The following is a 6611-nucleotide window of genomic DNA, read 5'->3' on the forward strand; positions in this document are numbered from 1 at the left end:
GCATGCAATACAGAAATAAAATCAAAGACATGGCAGATATACGTAATAAAATCGGTAAGTATGTGGAATATGAACAGGTGATTGTTGGCATCTGGGGGCACTCTACGCGTTTCCTGGCATTTCAGCCAATCATCAGGAGTGTTTTTAGGACAGTATACTGGAAATGAGAATAAACAGAAATAATTGATGATGCATGAAAAATGGGGAAGTACATGGACTGTCCAACAGAATGGAAATAGTTGGGAAACTTACTATGCCACCACAAGACCCGGTCCGGTATCTGCCAAGGAAAGAAGGGGGGTCCGGGCAGGATGTCTCCCCCGGGGTTGAAACGGGGAACCCATGAGAACGAGGAACAGTGCCCGGAGTAGGACACGGTGGTCACAGCCTGATCCAAAATGTTATGTGTGCACGTAAAGTGCATAGTGTACCTAAAACAATGTATTTATTATAGTGTGTGTCAGGTCACATCCATTTACTATATAACAAAGATTTGGGTGGAAGACACCCGCCAAGTGACCTGTCACACCTAATACACTGCTATTAATTTTTGCCTATTGTCCCCATAATGGCATTTAGCAATACTGCTACTTATAAATTTCCTATGCATTACCAGACTAATTCCTAACCTTTGTTCATTGTTTCTATACCAATGTTTAGCCCCATTGCTATTAGATCCCTTCCCTACCTTTGAATATATCCCTATATTATTAATCCCTATTGCTACCAGACCAATTCCCAACCTTTGTTTATTGCTCCTATACCAGTGTTTAGTAACACTGTTATTAGATCACTTTTTTATTTTTGAACAAATCCCTGCATTTATTATTGTCCCATGTATTATTTTTGGTCTACTACTGAAAATAGACTAATTTCCTCATTTTTGTTTACTGCCCCTTTATCAGTGTTCAGTAACACTGTTATTAAACCCCCTCCTTTTTTCAATAGACCCTTTAGCTACTACTTTTCCATGTGTTATATTTGACTCATTATTGCTACCAGACCAATTCCCAACTCCTTGTCTGGTGTGGTCTGGGTTTTTTGGGGGGGCCTGGGTGGTTTTTCTGGCTCCGGGGTTGCGATGCGTGGCAGTCCGGCCCCTCCCCCCACCCTTTGGTGGGTGTTGGGGTCGGCCTCCTGCGCATCGGCATCATGCTCTGATGCTGTATTAACAGCGTCACTGACATCACCTTGATGTTTATTTCCATCTTTGACCATACTAGCTGGGCGGGGAACCCACTGATGATGGTTCACCATACGCAGCTGGGATTTCCCTCCCCGCCTTCCTTGTGCTAAATGGTCAATTAGGCATGATGTTGATGGGGGCCCCACCTGGGAATGGAGGTATATAGTAGCCTTGGAGTGGCTGGTGGTTCATTTGCTTGACTCAACCACTAGGAACAACACATCTGATCCTGCACACAGGTCACCCTCCCTTGTTGGGAGCCTAGTCACCAATTTATGGTATGTTTTTTCTTCCCCTGTCTGGCTCTCCTCTTTGCACACTTTCCCATGCATCCCCTTATGGGAACACATTGTTATTTCCTTACCTCTTCTTTACAAATATTTTTTATTTACTTATTTATTTTTGATACATTGTTTTAGGTACACTATGCACTTTACGTGCACACATAACATTTTGGATCAGGCTGTGACCACCGTGTCTTACTCCGGGCACTGTTCCTCGTTCTCATGGGTTCCCCGTTTCAACCCCGGGGGAGACATCCTGCCCGGACCCCCCTTCTTTCCTTGGCAGATACCGGACCGGGTCTTGTGGTGGCATAGTAAGTTTCCCAACTATTTCCATTCTGTTGGACAGTCCCTGTACTTCCCCATTTTTCATGCATCATCAATTATTTCTGTTTATTCTCATTTCCAGTATACTGTCCTAAAAACACTCCTGATGATTGGCTGAAATGCCAGGAAACGCGTAGAGTGCCCCCAGATGCCAACAATCACCTGTTCATATTCCACATACTTACCGATTTTATTACGTATATCTGCCATGTCTTTGATTTTATTTCTGTATTGCATGCTATGTAGCAGCATATCTAGAGTAAGCCTTGTGACTACCTATTTATTTAATACAAAATATTTGACATGTATATAAGATTGTAAAAATAAATCATGTACTGTAATTTACTTTTTATGGTATTTCTTTTTACATGGCGCTCCCTCATTTAAAGTCCCACAAACTCCTCTCTTCTATATAACAAATTTAGGGATGGAGGCCGCCATGTGTTCTACTTTTATTATAGTGTGTGTCAGGTCACATCCATTTACTATATAACAAAGATTTGGGTGGAAGACACCCGCCAAGTGACCTGTCACACCTAATACACTGCTATTAATTTTTGCCTATTGTCCCCATAATGGCATTTAGCAATACTGCTACTTATAAATTTCCTATGCATTACCAGACTAATTCCTAACCTTTGTTCATTGTTTCTATACCAATGTTTAGCCCCATTGCTATTAGATCCCTTCCCTACCTTTGAATATATCCCTATATTATTAATCCCTATTGCTACCAGACCAATTCCCAACCTTTGTTTATTGCTCCTATACCAGTGTTTAGTAACACTGTTATTAGATCACTTTTTTATTTTTGAACAAATCCCTGCATTTATTATTGTCCCATGTATTATTTTTGGTCTACTACTGAAAATAGACTAATTTCCTCATTTTTGTTTACTGCCCCTTTATCAGTGTTCAGTAACACTGTTATTAAACCCCCTCCTTTTTTCAATAGACCCTTTAGCTACTACTTTTCCATGTGTTATATTTGACTCATTATTGCTACCAGACCAATTCCCAACTCCTTGTCTGGTGTGGTCTGGGTTTTTTGGGGGGGCCTGGGTGGTTTTTCTGGCTCCGGGGTTGCGATGCGTGGCAGTCCGGCCCCTCCCCCCACCCTTTGGTGGGTGTTGGGGTCGGCCTCCTGCGCATCGGCATCATGCTCTGATGCTGTATTAACAGCGTCACTGACATCACCTTGATGTTTATTTCCATCTTTGACCATACTAGCTGGGCGGGGAACCCACTGATGATGGTTCACCATACGCAGCTGGGATTTCCCTCCCCGCCTTCCTTGTGCTAAATGGTCAATTAGGCATGATGTTGATGGGGGCCCCACCTGGGAATGGAGGTATATAGTAGCCTTGGAGTGGCTGGTGGTTCATTTGCTTGACTCAACCACTAGGAACAACACATCTGATCCTGCACACAGGTCACCCTCCCTTGTTGGGAGCCTAGTCACCAATTTATGGTATGTTTTTTCTTCCCCTGTCTGGCTCTCCTCTTTGCACACTTTCCCATGCATCCCCTTATGGGAACACATTGTTATTTCCTTACCTCTTCTTTACAAATATTTTTTATTTACTTATTTATTTTTGATACATTGTTTTAGGTACACTATGCACTTTACGTGCACACATAACATTTTGGATCAGGCTGTGACCACCGTGTCTTACTCCGGGCACTGTTCCTCGTTCTCATGGGTTCCCCGTTTCAACCCCGGGGGAGACATCCTGCCCGGACCCCCCTTCTTTCCTTGGCAGATACCGGACCGGGTCTTGTGGTGGCATAGTAAGTTTCCCAACTATTTCCATTCTGTTGGACAGTCCCTGTACTTCCCCATTTTTCATGCATCATCAATTATTTCTGTTTATTCTCATTTCCAGTATACTGTCCTAAAAACACTCCTGATGATTGGCTGAAATGCCAGGAAACGCGTAGAGTGCCCCCAGATGCCAACAATCACCTGTTCATATTCCACATACTTACCGATTTTATTACGTATATCTGCCATGTCTTTGATTTTATTTCTGTATTGCATGCTATGTAGCAGCATATCTAGAGTAAGCCTTGTGACTACCTATTTATTTAATACAAAATATTTGACATGTATATAAGATTGTAAAAATAAATCATGTACTGTAATTTACTTTTTATGGTATTTCTTTTTACATGGCGCTCCCTCATTTAAAGTCCCACAAACTCCTCTCTTCTATATAACAAATTTAGGGATGGAGGCCGCCATGTGTTCTACTTTTATTATAGTGTGTGTCAGGTCACATCCATTTACTATATAACAAAGATTTGGGTGGAAGACACCCGCCAAGTGACCTGTCACACCTAATACACTGCTATTAATTTTTGCCTATTGTCCCCATAATGGCATTTAGCAATACTGCTACTTATAAATTTCCTATGCATTACCAGACTAATTCCTAACCTTTGTTCATTGTTTCTATACCAATGTTTAGCCCCATTGCTATTAGATCCCTTCCCTACCTTTGAATATATCCCTATATTATTAATCCCTATTGCTACCAGACCAATTCCCAACCTTTGTTTATTGCTCCTATACCAGTGTTTAGTAACACTGTTATTAGATCACTTTTTTATTTTTGAACAAATCCCTGCATTTATTATTGTCCCATGTATTATTTTTGGTCTACTACTGAAAATAGACTAATTTCCTCATTTTTGTTTACTGCCCCTTTATCAGTGTTCAGTAACACTGTTATTAAACCCCCTCCTTTTTTCAATAGACCCTTTAGCTACTACTTTTCCATGTGTTATATTTGACTCATTATTGCTACCAGACCAATTCCCAACTCCTTGTCTGGTGTGGTCTGGGTTTTTTGGGGGGGCCTGGGTGGTTTTTCTGGCTCCGGGGTTGCGATGCGTGGCAGTCCGGCCCCTCCCCCCACCCTTTGGTGGGTGTTGGGGTCGGCCTCCTGCGCATCGGCATCATGCTCTGATGCTGTATTAACAGCGTCACTGACATCACCTTGATGTTTATTTCCATCTTTGACCATACTAGCTGGGCGGGGAACCCACTGATGATGGTTCACCATACGCAGCTGGGATTTCCCTCCCCGCCTTCCTTGTGCTAAATGGTCAATTAGGCATGATGTTGATGGGGGCCCCACCTGGGAATGGAGGTATATAGTAGCCTTGGAGTGGCTGGTGGTTCATTTGCTTGACTCAACCACTAGGAACAACACATCTGATCCTGCACACAGGTCACCCTCCCTTGTTGGGAGCCTAGTCACCAATTTATGGTATGTTTTTTCTTCCCCTGTCTGGCTCTCCTCTTTGCACACTTTCCCATGCATCCCCTTATGGGAACACATTGTTATTTCCTTACCTCTTCTTTACAAATATTTTTTATTTACTTATTTATTTTTGATACATTGTTTTAGGTACACTATGCACTTTACGTGCACACATAACATTTTGGATCAGGCTGTGACCACCGTGTCTTACTCCGGGCACTGTTCCTCGTTCTCATGGGTTCCCCGTTTCAACCCCGGGGGAGACATCCTGCCCGAACCCCCCTTCTTTCCTTGGCAGATACCGGACCGGGTCTTGTGGTGGCATAGTAAGTTTCCCAACTATTTCCATTCTGTTGGACAGTCCCTGTACTTCCCCATTTTTCATGCATCATCAATTATTTCTGTTTATTCTCATTTCCAGTATACTGTCCTAAAAACACTCCTGATGATTGGCTGAAATGCCAGGAAACGCGTAGAGTGCCCCCAGATGCCAACAATCACCTGTTCATATTCCACATACTTACCGATTTTATTACGTATATCTGCCATGTCTTTGATTTTATTTCTGTATTGCATGCTATGTAGCAGCATATCTAGAGTAAGCCTTGTGACTACCTATTTATTTAATACAAAATATTTGACATGTATATAAGATTGTAAAAATAAATCATGTACTGTAATTTACTTTTTATGGTATTTCTTTTTACATGGCGCTCCCTCATTTAAAGTCCCACAAACTCCTCTCTTCTATATAACAAATTTAGGGATGGAGGCCGCCATGTGTTCTACTTTTATTATAGTGTGTGTCAGGTCACATCCATTTACTATATAATAAATTTCATATCGATGCGTTCACAAGGGCCGTGTCTTTCAAACAGTGAAGTCGCTGTATCGATCGCATGTACGGTTGTGGATTTATTACGTTTTGTTTGGAGGCGTAATTAATGTATTGGTCTGTGAATTAAAAGGCGTTTGTAATGGAATTTCTTTCCATAAATAGCTTTCTACCTCAGTGCAATATTCCTCCTCACTGACCTGGGGGAGGGGAAACCTCTTGAGGGGGGAGGGGCGACCAGGAAGTCAGCATACTCTCTACTTTGCAGATAGAGAAAGGAGCTGTGTGTCCTAAAGATAGTGTAGTGGTTATGGTGAATGGCTTTGGTGCGGGCTCAGCAATTCAGCATTCCCACTCGCATTTTCCTCAGGGAATGCATTTTCTAGTTAGTGGGAATGCTTTAATAAGCATTCCCAGTATTGATATTCGTTTTTTATTAGTGGGAATGCTTTAATAAGCATTCCCAGTATTGATATTCGTTTTTTATTATTCTTCTTCTTAATTTTAATTTTAATTTTATTCCGTACGTTTTTTGGCTCTGCGTAACTTCTGCATACTTTCAGCTATTGAGACCATTCAACTTTTAAAATGTTCATCTTGTTCAGCTAACGATGGGACTTCTTCAAGTTTTTTTGTACTATTTATACTTTTTAAAATATTAAGCTTTTAGACACTTTTTTTTAACATTGAAGTCAATGAGAACATCCTTT

General features: G+C 41.6%; 3 long non-coding RNA genes across 3 annotated transcripts; all 3 read left to right on the forward strand.

Annotated features, from left to right (window-relative positions):
• The first annotated feature begins 447 nt into the window (after positions 1 to 447).
• Positions 448 to 2091, forward strand: LOC120927650. The gene is made up of 3 exons (XR_005747113.1): positions 448 to 1464; positions 1606 to 1784; positions 1880 to 2091. It is a non-coding gene; the product is annotated as an uncharacterized LOC120927650 (long non-coding RNA).
• Positions 2092 to 2133: 42 nt separating this feature from the next.
• LOC120927651 lies at positions 2134 to 3895 on the forward strand. Its single transcript, XR_005747114.1, has 3 exons — positions 2134 to 3268; positions 3410 to 3588; positions 3684 to 3895. It is a non-coding gene; the product is annotated as an uncharacterized LOC120927651 (long non-coding RNA).
• Positions 3896 to 3933: 38 nt separating this feature from the next.
• Positions 3934 to 5701, forward strand: LOC120927652. Its single transcript, XR_005747115.1, has 3 exons — positions 3934 to 5072; positions 5214 to 5392; positions 5488 to 5701. It is a non-coding gene; the product is annotated as an uncharacterized LOC120927652 (long non-coding RNA).
• Positions 5702 to 6611: the final 910 nt, after the last annotated feature.

The sequence above is a fragment of the Rana temporaria genome, chromosome 2, assembly GCF_905171775.1.
Source record: "Rana temporaria chromosome 2, aRanTem1.1, whole genome shotgun sequence".
Lineage (NCBI taxonomy): Eukaryota > Metazoa > Chordata > Amphibia > Anura > Ranidae > Rana > Rana temporaria.